Source organism: Lissotriton helveticus, chromosome 2_1 (genome assembly GCF_964261635.1).
Source record: "Lissotriton helveticus chromosome 2_1, aLisHel1.1, whole genome shotgun sequence".
Classification (NCBI taxonomy): domain Eukaryota; kingdom Metazoa; phylum Chordata; class Amphibia; order Caudata; family Salamandridae; genus Lissotriton; species Lissotriton helveticus.
Genome location: NC_136059.1, coordinates 884,726,634 through 884,741,652, shown reverse-complemented (window position 1 = coordinate 884,741,652; position 15,019 = coordinate 884,726,634).

The following is a 15,019-nucleotide window of genomic DNA, read 5'->3' as shown; positions in this document are numbered from 1 at the left end:
TGTATGGCTTTAACATTTTTGACAAGGATCACACTGAGTGTCTGTGTGAAATAAGGAATTATATTTTCACATTTTTCTATAATGTCACCTGTGTCTGCTCACAGTTTGCATCTCTTAGCTTAAAGAGTACTCTGTGCCTGGGTCTCATCTCACTCTGTGCCTGTGTCTTATCTCACTCTGTGCCTGTGTCTCATCTCACTCTGTGCCTCTGTCTCATCTCACTCTGTGCCTGCCCCATCTCTCTCTTTGTGTGTGTCATTTCTCTCTTTGCGTGTGTCTCATCTCACTCTGGTAAATGTTTTATGGTAAAATGTATGGCTTTAACATTTTTGACAAGGATCACGCTGAGTGTGTGTGTGAAATAAGGAATTATATTTTCTCATTTTCCAATAATGTCACCTGTGTCTGCTCACAGTTTGCATCTCTTAGCTTAAAGGGTACTGTTTCTTTTTGCATTGTGTCTCATGTTTCTATGTAATGCTGGCAAAAAAATGAATGGTGAATGTTGGAAATGTATTTTGGAAATGAGTCAGGTTAAAGCCATACATTTTACCATAAAACATTTACCAGAGTGAGATGAGACACACGCAAAGAGAGAAATGACACACACAAAGAGAAAGATGGGGCAGGTACAGAGTGAGATGAGACACAGGCACGGAGGGAGATGAGACACAGGCACAGAGTGAGATGAGACACGAAAAGAGAGAAATGACACACACAAAGAGAGAGATGGGGCAGGCACAGAGTGAGATGAGACACAGGCACAGAGTGAGATGAGACACAGGCACAGGGTGAGATGAGACACAGGCACAGAGTGAGATGAAACACAGGCACAGAGTACCCTTTAAGCTAAGAGATGCAAACTGTGAGCAGACACAGGTGACATTATTGGAAAATGTGAAAATATAATTCCTTATTTCACACAGACACTCAGTGTGATCCTTGTCAAAAATGAGTGAGATGAGACACAGGCACAGAGTGAAATGAGACACAGGCACAGAGTGAGATGAGACACACAAAGAGAGAAATGGCACACACAAAGAGAGAGATGGGGCAGGTACAGAGTGAGATGAGACACAGGCACAGAGTGAGATGAGACACAGCCACAGAGTGAGATGAGACACAGGCACAGAGTGAGATGAGACACGCAGAGAGAGAAATGACACACACAAAGAGAGAGATGGGGCAGGCACAGAGTGAGATGAGACACAGGCACAGAGTGAGATGAGACACAGGCACAGAGTGAGATGAGACACAGGCACAGAGTGAGATGAGACACAGGCACAGAGTGAGATGAGACACAGGCACAGAGTTAGATGAGACACAGGCACAGAGTGAGATGAGACACAGGCACAGAGTGAGATGAGACACAGGCACAGAGTGAGATGAGACATGCAAAGAGAGAAATTACATACACAAAGAGAGAGATGGGGCAGGCACAGAGTGAGACGAGACACAGGCACAGAGTGAGATGAGACACAGGCACAGAGTGGGATGAGACACAGGCACAGAGTGAGATGAGACACACAAAGAGTGAGATGGTGCAGGCAGGGAGTGAAATTAATAATGAAACTGTACTGCACTGTTGCTGTGACACAGTTGCTGTGCTATAAACTTACTTATGTTGTAAACTAGTGTTTATATGGTTCACTTATTGTAATTGCTATGTAGTATGTCAGTAGTGGTCTATAATATGTTATTTTTTCTTTACCACAGATTGTAATCATCTACAGAAAGATAAAAAAATATGCGACGAAGGAAAGAAGAAGAAAAGGTTACAAACATGCTTTATTGGCCAAGAAAACACAATTAGAAGATTCATCCAAAACACAATCTTTAGTGAAAAAAAAGAATGCTCCTGGTAAGCAAACAAAGGAGTTTTTTAGGAAATTAACGCAATGTAAAAAACATCTGGATATTGTTTCAAAGAAAAAAATCATCTGTAAATACAAAGAAAAAGCAGAGCGCCCCAAAAAATGTTAGACCTGTAGAAGGAGATGATATTGTCTACAGTAATAGAAGGAGAAATCAATTTATTGACATTCATACACAAATGTTTTATAACAGAATTGTTTTAAATGTATTAAAAAATGTTAAGATTTATAAAAAGAAGACTTCTTTTTACAAGAAAAAGAAATGCATAGTGAAGATTGTGGATCAAGCTTTTGAAGTGAAAACAAATTATTCAGTTTAGTAATCAATAGAATTCGTACACTAGATAAGGTAATCAATGTTTTGAAATCAAAATGTAAGTGGAAAAGAGCAATTTATCGGACTCATTTTTGTGATGTTTTTTCTGGAGAATGGAAGCATAGTCGCACACTACAAATACTACTACAATTCCAAGTATACACTGGAGCCTTAGGACATCTCCCTAAAACTTCATCAGCTAACACCTCTTCTGCATTTCTAGGCACAATTTTTTCTTTTTCAACCGGACAACTGTCCTTCACCTCATATGCTCGACCACTGGTGTCAACTGCATGCACCAAATCATTATCCTGAAAGTAACTCTCTTCATTAAAAAACTGGCTCAAAACTGTGAGCCAGTTTTTTAATGAAGAGAGTTACTTTCAGGATAATGATTTGGTGCATGCAGTTGACACCAGTGGTCGAGCATATGAGGTGAAGGACAGTTGTCCGGTTGAAAAAGAAAAAATTGTGCCTAGAAATGCAGAAGAGGTGTTAGCTGATGAAGTTTTAGGGAGATGTCCTAAGGCTCCAGTGTATACTTGGAATTGTAGTAGTATTTGTAGTGTGCGACAGGATTCAATTGATTTGTTTCTCAATTTCTTACGGACATATACTAAGAAAAGTCTAAAACAAAAGATGAAAATGTTGCAAGAGTTAGATCCTTGCAGAGTGAGAGAAAAAACAGGTTTGCATGGGCATTCACTGGCTTGTCTTTCAAGAAAAGCATGTCAGAGTGTTTTTCACCGTTTTAGGATGTTAGCAGTGTATCATAATAAAGTGAGGAAATTAGTGAGAAGGTTGTATTATGCAAAAAGTCCAGCACTTAAGCTAAAACAGTTAAACAGTGCTCTTTTGCATGGATCTGAATTAGATGTGAAGAACATTTGTGAAGAAATTGAGTTTTGTTATTTTGGTGAAAAAGAGGACAGTGCAGAAACTGATACAGTAATAGAAGGTAATGTGGAAGAGATTGTACAGATTTCAAGTACTGAAACATGTGACCATGAAATTACAAAGTTTAAGGTCAATTCAAGTGAAAGGCCTAATTTTCTTGTGTGTGTTGTCGAAGAACTCATTATAAGACTCAGACTAGGTTAGTTGATTTATATGTAAAAAGTGAAATGGAAAATAATAATGAGTGGAAGGATTTTGCAACTCATTTGTTGGTCGAAAATTGTTTTGATTTGGGTTCTGATCAACGTATTTGTAAATATTGTTATAATAAATTAAATGAAAACAGAATGCCTGCTAGAGCTGTTCATATTAATCTGGAGTTGGTAGACATTCCTTCTGAATTGATGGATTTAAATACCTATGAGTCTATTCTGATTCAATGTGTGCATCCTTTTCAGGCTATTGTTCGCATGGAGCCTAAGACATGGAAATTGCCTCCTTCAAATTTACAGAGAGGATTAAAGGGAATAGTTGTTTATTTGCCTCTAGATTTCAAGAAAAATATTGATACAATTGGTGTAGAAAAAGTAGAAGATGAACCTCTAGTTATTCTAGTCAATGGTGTTCCGACAAAGAGTAAGAAAATCTGGCAAGAATTAGTGGATGTTAGGAAAGTCAAAAATGGCAACGTTGTATTTGGTAAAAAATAATCACTACTACAAAAATGTATATGTTGGAGAAGAGGAAACAACTGTAGAAGAGGACAGTGATTTCTCAGCTGGGCAAATTGAAAAAGTTGATGTCTCTAGAAGTGAAGAAATGTGTGAACATTATAGTGTTCATCCTTTGCATTCCAAATAATTAATGGGGAATGCTATTGACTTGTTTCAAATGAAAGAAGCAAAAGGAAGTCCTATTAGTGTATGGGAAGAAAGTTTGGAAGCTCTTTGTTTTCCTCAGTTATTTCCAACAGGTCAAGGTGGACGATGTGACAACCGACCTGTTCAAATTCTTGCATCTGAATACCGGACTTTAAGATTATATGCAGAAGATCCAAAGTTTCGTCAATGCATTCCATATTTGTTTCATCTACTGTTTGAGAGTGACTTGTCTGGACTTTCTTATGAAGTGAACCATATACTGAAAAGTGGAGTACATCTGCAAAATGTTTCAGCAAGGGACTTTATGGATAAAGTCAAACTGCAAGACAATATTTTGGAATATCACCTAATTAATCTCATGGCATGTCAGCGTGGTACTAACGAGTATTGGTACCGTCGTCATGGGGAATTGAAATATATGCTACGAAACTTAGGAACTCCTACATGGTTCCTCACTCTTAGCTGTGCTGAGTATGCTTGGGAAGACTTACTTAAATTTCTACGAAGGGCAAATGCAAACATTGAAAATATTGAATGCAAGACACCTGGAGAACTGTGCTCTTAGGACCCAGTTAATGTATGCAGGTATTTCAATCATAGGTTTGAAGCTATGATGTCTTTTATCACAAACAAAAAAAATGCTCCGCTTGGAGAGGTTTTGGATTTCTTTTGGAGAAAGGAGTATCAAGCAAGAGGTGCTCCTCACATACATATGCTGCTATGGATCAAATATGCACCCACATTTGGAACAGATTCGGATGACACAGTGATGAGTTTCATTGAACAGTATTCTACATGTGCTGTTCCGAAAAGTACAGAAGAAAACAATTTAAGACATCAAGTTTTAAGCTTTCAAACCCATCGTTGTGGAAAATACTGTCGTCGAAAGTTCAAATCCAAGGACAAGTTCTAGACAAAATGTTGTTTTGCATTTCCACGTCCAGTAACATCGAAAGGAAGAGTGAACAATTTTATGTGATCTTTACGACATACTGTGACAAGAAAAATCACCAAAAAATACATACAACTTAAAAAGAAATGAAGAGTCCAAATACATAAATGACTACAACTCAGTCATTTTGTCCATGTGGAATGCTAACATGGATATTCAATATGTTGCTGACAACTCTTTTGCTGTGGCTCGATAAGTGACGTCTTATATCACAAAATCAGAAAAGACGGAACTGAAGGAAATGTGGGAGGACATTTCACATGAAAAGAGTCTAAGTACAAGAAATTGAATATTTGACGGAGAAAGAACCAAACAGTACAGATATTTTGAAGACAAACATGTTGGATACATACTATCCAAATAGAAGTAGTCATTTTGAGAACGTTTGTCTCTATGAAGTTCTGCAAACCTATACTTTTAAGAAGAACATCACAGAAGATATCAATAAAGGAGTATATGCTGTAATTGGATGTGAAGGATGTCTGGTGAAACAAAGAAAAGGCCATTTGATTAATCATCGAAAATTGAGTTGCGAATCTCCTGACAAAAGGGAATTTTACTATTTAGATCTTTTGCAACTCTTTAAGCCATGGTGTGCAGAAGAGGAACTACTTGGAGATTTTCTCAGTTATGAAGATTCCTTCAGTGCAACCAAGGATACCATAGAATATCCTGTTTTTTCAAATTATCTGCAAATGTTGAACGAGGAAATACAGCAAGAAGCTACAATTGCAGCAGAGATTGCTAGAGACAGTTCTCTAGACAGTCAGAGTTCTGCTTCATTGTGTCACGATCCACTAGGAGGACCAATTATCCAAAATGAAGCTGCCACTGCCATGGAGGAAGTGGAAAGAGACATGGAACAAGCTCAGGAGGATGTAGTTAACTTAGAAGATTTGGAAAAAGATCTAAACGTTGAGCAGAAACAAATATATGACAACGTCACAGAACAGATTGAGCATGGTTTATGTCATGGGAAAAAAGAGTGCTCATGTACGTCATTTATGCCTGTCCGACTGTACGTGAGTGGAGAAGCAGGAGCTGGAAAAAGTTTTCTGATTAAAGCAATTGCAAATTATCTGCAGAAAAGAACGGAGTCATCGCTGTCTTGTGTTGTTACCGCTCCAACTGGGTTGGCAGCACATAACATTAAAGGGATTACTTTATATCGTTTATTGATGCTGCCAGTAGAGCATGATAATAAATTACAATACCACAAGCTATCTGGAGAAGCTTGTTGTGAAGTTTCCAGAGTCCTGAAGAAAATGAAACTTCTTATCATTGATAAGTAAGCATGGTATCAAATGTAATGATTGCTTTTGGGCATTCAAGAATGCAAGAAATTCTTAAAACAGAGTATGATGTGTTATTTGGAGGCAAACACATCATTGTTTTTGGAGATCTACTGCAGCTAACTCCAGTGAAAGGACAACCAGTGTTTAAAATGCTTGCGCATGAAGTTACCAGGAAGTGCCTAGGAAGCATTGGAAATGTTAATATATGGTAAAATTTCAAATATGCAGAACTGCTTCAAATTATGCGACAGGCAAAGGATGAAGATTATAAAAATATTCTACAAGATGTAAGAATTGGAAAGTAAGTGAGCATGGCAAAGAAGCTTTACATGCACGATTAATTTCAAATTTGTTTCCAAACGAAAATATTCTCCCAGAGAATATTTTTAAGAAAATTGCTGAAAACAAATCTTCAACAACAAAATGTTAAAGTTAGAAAATCAAGAGATTGTGAAACTGGAAGCTATTGATAAAATAGTTGTCAGAAAAGTTGAAATCAAAATTGGATTCTTTAGAGAAGACAATATCTAAAACTGCTGGTTTGGAAAAGACTCTGTATGCATGTTTAAATTGTCGTATAATTTTACGACGGAATTTACATGTGGAAAGAGGTTTAGTAAATGGAGCAATGGGTCATATTGTTGATTTTGTGAATTACCGAAATAGAGATGGAATTGAATTTGTAAAAATCAAATTTGATGGAATTGAAGAAGTACAACAATCAGTCGTCGTTCTGCTCGATTTTTGCTTGTGAAAGATTTATATGTCCGCCGAAAACAGTTTCCTGTTTCTTTGGCATATGCGGTGACTATTCATAAATCTCAAGGTTTAAGTGTAGATAGTGCTTTGGTGAATATTGGAAGTTCTCTGTTCAAGGAGGGTATGGCATATGTTGCTTTATCTGGAGTCAGAACTTTATCTAGATTGTACTTGATTGATTTCGATGAGACAAAGATTAGTGCAGATCTAAATTATGTAAAAGAATATAATAGGTTAAGAAGAGAGTATGCTCCAAATTTACCTCAATATCGTCTATTTGAAAAACGTGTGGTAGGCCGAAAAAGAAGAAATGAGAAAAATTGTAGTGAGGTTGTAGCAAAAAGAAAAAAAGTAGATGAACCAGTAATTGTAAGCAGAAAGGAAAAGGATTCAGTTAAAGATGTTGTTGGATTTCAGTTTGAAAACAGTTCTGGTGTCAACTGCTATGCTAATGTAGTGGTTAATGTTGTTTTTCTTCTCCAAACTATAAAAAAACAGATTGTTGAAAATCGGGATCAAAGATTTAGTTGTTTGTTGAATTCTGTGTTTGAGAAATGTAGCAGTGATAGAACAAAAATAGAAAGTGTTTCTGAAATTCGAAATGTTTTAGACATATGTTCTGGTCTACATCAATTTTCACAGAATATTCAGCAAGATTGTCAGGAATTTCTAATGTATATGCTTGTTGTATTGCAAGATGAAGGTATAGATGTAGAAAATCTTTTTGGCCTTTCTTATAAATGGCAGCATAACTGTGACAATTGTTCCTTTTCAAGTACTACTACAATAGACACTGAAAGATTTATATATTTGACTTTACCAGACTGCAAATCAGTGTCTTTTAATAATCTAGTTAGAGAAGCAAATCAAAACATGGTCTGTACTCAATGTAAATCTGCAATGCTATCAACATTATTTATACAAAGATAGCACTTAGCACTTTATATCTTTCATCAACACGAGGAGGGCTGTCCCTCCCAAATATTAGAGAATATTATTTTGCGTCTTTTGCTCACCACAGCTTTAGGTTTTCTTTCTAGACACTAACAAGGCAGACAATGTTTTAATGAAGAAGATGCTGCCAGAAGTAAAAATAACTGATCCGATCAGAGTCACTAAAGATCCAAAGAAAATTTGCTATAAGTCCTTTCAGTGGATTTTCAGACAGAAAACCCAGTTTTTGAAATTCCACTCTATTCCTAGAATATCTAATACAATGGATTTGAACAATTTCAACATAGGGCAAGAGGGCTGTATGGAAAGTAAAATAATAAATCTCTGGAAAGACAATGGCTTTGGGAAAATTAAAGATTTTGTGGTTTGCAATAGGTGGAAGTCATGGGACCAAATAGCCAGACAGGTGCACCATTCTCATTCCATCTTGAATTGGTATTTTCTTATGTTTAATCCAATACTCAATGGCCCTGGTGATGTCCCGTCTGGACTTTTCGAACTCGATATACTACAGCCTTCCCAAATCTCAGCTGTCTAGACTACAGATTGTTCAGAACCAGGCTGCTAGACTTGCACTTAAAATCTCCAGATGGCAGTCAGCCCGACCTCTATTACACCAACTCCACTGGCTACCAGTCAGTGTCAGAACAGCTTTTAAGGTCCACTGCCTGGTCTTTAAGGCTCTCACCGGTCCCTCCCCTGCCTTTTTGAAGTCCCTGATCACTCCTTACCGTCCCTCTCGTACTTTGAGGTCCACTCACCTCCAGCTCCTAGTTGTCCCCCGCGTCAAACTCACCAGATCTGGTGGTCGCAGCTTTTCTTATCTCGCCCCTAAGCTGTGGAACTCTCTCCCACTTTCACTTAAGATCTCTTGCTCCCTCCTCTCTTTTAGGAAATCTTTAAAAACACTGCTCTTTTCCCACTGCCACTAAACTCCCTCCGTCTAACTTTAGGATTCCAGTTAGCGCCAGGAAACTCATGGTGACAGTGCGCTCAATAAATACCTCTTAACAATAACAATAACAATAACTCAGGGAGCTGGATATAGGAAATCTTTATTTTAACGAAACTATCTCTACAGCATTGAATAATAAAACCCCCAAAAAGATGAGTATTTGGATTAAAATACTAAAAGAGGACAATGAGTAGGAATTTCCTAGTAAGATTATTGAGAGGTGGAAAAAGAGGGAGGATATTGAAATCAACCAACAAGTATGGGATAAAATGAATAAATTCAACAAAACAATCTTCCGTGGCGCGAACTTTAAACGCATGCAATTTTATAATAAATGGCTGATTTACAGAACTCCCTCTTATCTCCATAATATCTTCCCCCTTGTTGCCGACAAATGTTTCCGTTGTGAGGAAAAAGGGAAATGGAAGCACATTGTCTGGGAATGACCCAAAATTCAGCCACTTTGGAAGGAAATCTAAAAATACCTCTCCATTGAGCTTAAAGCTTCTATAATATTTGATCATCTAGTCCCTGTTGTAGGCTGTTCAGCGACCAACACCCAATACGACGAATTTCTTTTTATAGCCTCTCTAATAGCTAAATCGCTTGTTCTGCAGTCCTGGAAAACCAACCAAGTACTGACCTTCCAGGCTGGGAAGGCTAAATTATTACGAATCCAGGGCAGGGAAAAACAATACGCGCTTAGATCAGGGGCGCTCAAGAAATATGAAAAGTTTTGGAGTGTGTTTGATTCATAAAGTACATTTCATAATCACCAGTCTGCTCCTATGCGCTTTTAAGCACTTTGCACTTTATAATTCCATGTTGCACTTTATAATTATGCTGTGGATACTTGAACGCCGATTATTTATTTATATTTATATGCCATGTTCTGTACTAAATCCTTTACAAATGTATTCTGCAATGTTGATCTTGTTTTTTATGAACTCTCAATAAAAATTTTCAACAAAAAAAAAACATTATTTATACAAAGATATGGACAGTATGTAATTTTAATGTTCCAACGATGTAGACCTGATGGAACTAAATTGACAACTTTAATAAAAAATGTTGTGGCTTCTCAATTATCAATTTCAGGAAGAACCTTTGCAACTGCAGCAAATATTTTCCATGATGGTCCTTCGACAACATCAGGACATTACACAGTTTATTTAAAATGTCAAAAAGGCTGGACTAATTGTAATGATACTCAATTGACTTTCAAACAACGTTTGCCTTCTGACTTACAAAATTCTTACCTAGTGTTCTTACAGCCGAAATTTTAGGAAAGGTAATTGGCCTATGAAGATTGGAGCAGTTACTAAAACTTAGTCTGCTGTGAGAGTGATCAAGATAATAAAAAACTTGTAGTTGTCATAGAGGTAGTGTAAGTGTATCACCTAGTGAGTGATATGAGTATTATAGGAAATGTTGATCATGAGTGAGCCAGATGTGGAAATATAACTATTGTTACATAATGAAAAAGATGTTGGAGCTTTTCTTTTAGAAAGTTGGGTAAATGGAAGTTTAACAGTACTATTGAGTAATTTCCAAAGAAAAGGACTTTCCATATACTATTTGACCTCGTGGAAAAGTAAGTGGATCACAAATGAGTTAAGATATGTTTTTTCTAAGTTTTACATTATTTATTGAAACGTTGTATGGGTTTTTTAAACACAATCTTTTTGATTGTGTTTTTTTTGCCCGCTGTCATATGATGAGTAGTATTGAACTTACTGTTTTAAGTGAAATTCAATATATTCTGAGAACAGCAAAAATAAACCATATAACATGTTGTACAAGTTATTTTGTATTTTGTATTGTGAAATATATATTATACTCCCCTTGTCTCACGCTCACTCACCTTTTTCCACAGTCTATCACCCTTCTTTACTCACCCTCACTGCCCTTCTCTCACTCTTCTTCACCCCTGTTCCCTTACTCCACTTCCCTCACTACCCCTCATTCCCCATTCCTTCACTCCCCTTTCCCTCTCTCCCCTCTACCACTTTCCAGCTCTCAGTCATTCTACTTCACTCCCCTTCCCCTTCTTTCCTTCCTTTGCTCCCTCAGTAATTCCCCTTCCATCACTCAACTTACTCCACTTCACTCACTCCTTCTCTCACTCCCTCTGTCCTCTCACATCCTCACTCCCCTTCCCTCACTCTCTCACTCTTACCCTCACTCCCTCCATCCCCTCACTTTGTCACTCCCCCTTCCCTCACACTCACTCCCTTTAACTCACCAACACTCCCTCATTTACCTTTCTATGCTCCCTCACTTAGTCCCCTTCTCTCACTCCTTCCTTCACTACCTCTATGTCCTCACTCCCTCACTCCCCTTGTCTTATGCTCACTCGCCTTTATCCATCCTCTCACTTATCCTCAATCCCCATCCTTAACTCCCCTTCCCCTCTCTCTCCTCCCGCAGTCACCTTTTCACAGTCCCTCTGCTTCACTCCCCTTCCCCTTCGTTCCTTCCTTTGCTCCCTTACTCATTCCCCTTCCCTCACTCACCTTACTCCACTTCATTCACTCCTTCTCTCACTCCAACTGTCCTCCAACTGTCCTCTCACATCCTCACTTCCCTTCCCTCACTCTCTCTCTCTTAGCCTCACTCTCTCTGTCCTCTCACTCCTCTTCCGGTAACGCTCACTCCCTATAACTCACCCACACTCCCTCACTTACCTTTCTTTGCTCCCTCACTCATTCCCTTTCTGTCAATCCTTCCTTCACTCCCTCTATCCCCTCACTCCCTCACTCCCCTTGTCTAACCCTCACTCACTTTTATCCACCCTCTTTCACACCTCTTTACTCACACTCTCTGCCCTTCTCTCACCCTCCCTCACCCCCGTTCCCTTACTCCGGTCCCCTCACTTATCCTCATTCCCCATCCTTAACTCCCCTTCCTCTCACTGTCCTCCCACAGTCACCTTTTCACAGTCCCTTTGCTTCACTCCCCTTCCCCTTCTTTCCTTCCCTTGCTCCCTCATTCATTCTCCTTCCCTCACTCACCTTACTCCACTTTACTCGCTCCTTCCCTCACTCCCTCTGTCCTCTCACTTCCTCACTCCTCTTCCCTCACTCCCTCTCTGTTATCCTCACTCCCTCTGTCCCCTCACTCTCTCACACCCCCTTCACTCACCCTCATTCACCTTCCATCCCTCATTGTCGTGAATGCACCCTCACTCACCCCTTCCCTGTCACTCACTCCCCTTTCCTTACTCCCCTTTCCTCCTTTAGTTTTGATAACTCACATTCCTTTAGTATCTTACTCACCTTCAGTTAATTTCTCTCTCCCTCTCTTCCTATCTGTCACTGAATCTATCCGCCTCATTATCCTCTTAGTAATTTGCTCTCCCTCTATTTCTTTTTCCCTCTCTCTGTCCTTCACCGATCCTTTGTTTCCCTTTCAGTGTCCTTCCCTCATACTTTATCTCTTAGTACCCTTTTATGACTTTTAATCTCCGGCCTTGTCTCTTGTATTTTGAAATAAATATTATAAAAATGATAAGTAATTTTTTTTACTTCTTCCACAGATATTAAATTTATTAAAAATATGTCATTAAGTTTACATTACTTATAAGGTTAGTTTGACAAACAAAATTTACTTTCTCATCACTCTTTTCCTTAACCTCACTACTCTTCTCTCACCCACCCTCACCCCCGTTCCCTTACTCTGCTTCCATCACTTATTCTCATTCCCCATGTTTACTCCCCTTTCCCTCACTCACCTCCCACACTCACCTTCTTTCAGACCCCCTGCTTTACTTACCTTCCCCTCTCTTCCCTTCCTTCGCTCCCTCACTCATTCCCCTTCCCTCACTCACCTTACTCCACTTCACTCACTCCTTCTCTCACTCCCACTGTCCTCACACATCCTCACTCCCCTTCCATCACTCTCTCTCTCTTAGCCTCACTCTCTCCGTCCTCTCACTCTCTCACTCCTCTTCCGTCACGCTCACTCCCTATAACTCACCCACACTCCCTCACTTACCTTTCTTTGCTCCCTCACTCAGTCCCTTTCTGTCACTCCTTCCTTCACTCCCTCTATGCCCTCACTCCCTAACTCCCCTTGTCTTACCCTCACTCACTTTTATCCACCCTCTTTCACCCCTCTTTACTCACGCTCTCTGCCCTTCTCTCACCCTCCCTCCCCCCATTCCCTTACTCCGGTTCCCTCACTACCCCTCATTCCCCATCCTTCTCTCCCCTTCCCTTTACTTTCATCCCCCACTCACCTTCTCTCAGTACCTATTCTTCAGTCCTCTTCCCCTCTATTCCCTTCCTTCGCTCACTCACTCATTCCCCTTCCCTCACTCACCTTACTCCACTTCACTCACTCCTTCTCTCACTCCCTCTGTCCTGTCTCATTTACCTTTCTATGCTCCCTCACTCAGTCCCCTTCTCTCACTCTTTCCTTCACTCCCTCTGTCTCCTCACTCCCTCACTCCCCTTGTCTCACGCTCACTTGCCTTTATCCACCCTCTATCACCACTATTTCCTCAACCTCACTACTCTTATCTTACCCTCCCTCACATCCGATCCCTTACTCCGCTTCCCTCACTGATTCTCATTCCCCATGTTTACTCCCCTTCCCCTCACTCCTGTCCCACACTCACCTTCTTTCAGTCCCCCTGCTTCACTTCCCTTCCCCTCTCTTCCCTACCTTCGCTCCCTCACTCATCTTCCTTTCCTCTCTCACCGTACTCCACTTCACTCACTCCTTCTCTCAGTCCCTCTGTCCTCTCACTTCCTCACTCCTCTTCCCTCACTCCCTCTATATTACCCTCACTCCCTCCATCCCCTCACTCTATGACTCCCCCTTCTCTCACCCTCACTCACCTTCCATCCCTCACTGTAATTAACTCACCCTCACTCACTCCCCTTCTGTCATTTGTTCCCTCAGTCACTTTCTACCCTTCAGTCATTTTATCCATTCATTTATGCAGTGCACATTCATTGAAAAAAATATGTGAGAATATATAAGGAATATAGCTCTTTTTGGAGAATTGGAGGTAGTTCTAAAAAGAACTTTTTTTTCTTCTTTTTTCGTTTTTATATTTTTTTTATACTTTTTCAGAACGATTTTATGGGGGTTTTTTGGGGAGAAAAACAAAACCAGGGAATCCAAAACTGCTCAACAGGAGCAAAAAAAGAGGAAAAATTAGTGGTGGGTGGAGCAGCGGTGTTCTTGTTTTCTGCGAACAATAAGTTTGACGCTCTGCTCCCCATAGCAAATCTGTTCATCGCAGTCCTTGCACAGAAATTTCAGACCTGCAAAGACTGGCTGCACGTTGGGAATTAATCTTGCAGCTTGTCTACCAGAAGGTGTTGCTCCACCAGTCGAGGTGCTGCCGCCATCTGTTGGGGGATTGCGTGCCAGGTCCCTGATACTCTCCCTCACATAGTTGTTGAGGTGTCTCCTCTCAACATGCCTGATTAAAGTGGCATTTCCAAAGCTGTATTTTTTGGTTGGGTCACCACGTGACAAGGTGGTGCCACATATTTTGCAGCACACCTTCGCCGCATTCACCTTCTTTTCACCTTCGGGGAAGGTAAAAAATTTCCAAATGAAATGTTCTTTTACTTTGCGCCGAGGAGGGTCCTCTGGCACAAACTCTTCATCAGAGTCACTGGAGGTTGTCTGTCTTCCAGCCATTCTTCAGAAAAAGACAAGATGCTGCAGAAGAACCGGGGAACAGCTCTTGCTCTCTCCAAGTTGAAAGTGGTAGTGAGGGAAATGGGTGGGGGCTTTCAATATTTGGAAAAAAACTGTTATGAACCAATGAAAAGTGTTGTTTTAAGGTCACATGGCTTGACGCGCTTACGCTACGCGCTCCGGAGCACTTCCGGGTGCGCTAACGCGGCACGTACGTAGGCGCTTACGGAGGCACTACCGGGGGCGCTTACGTGGCGCGTATGAATGATGTTTTACTTGATTTTTGGAAATGTGTTTAAAGTAAAAATACGGTTATTTAAAATCAAAAATACTACTTTTATGAGTATGCCACTGAATGTCTTGCATTATTAGTTACTTTAAATACATCATTATATATTTTTTCGCTCGCGGGAATAGCGCTTACGCTACGTGTACGGGTGCGTTTACGGGGACGCGCACCCTGAGCGCTCCGGAG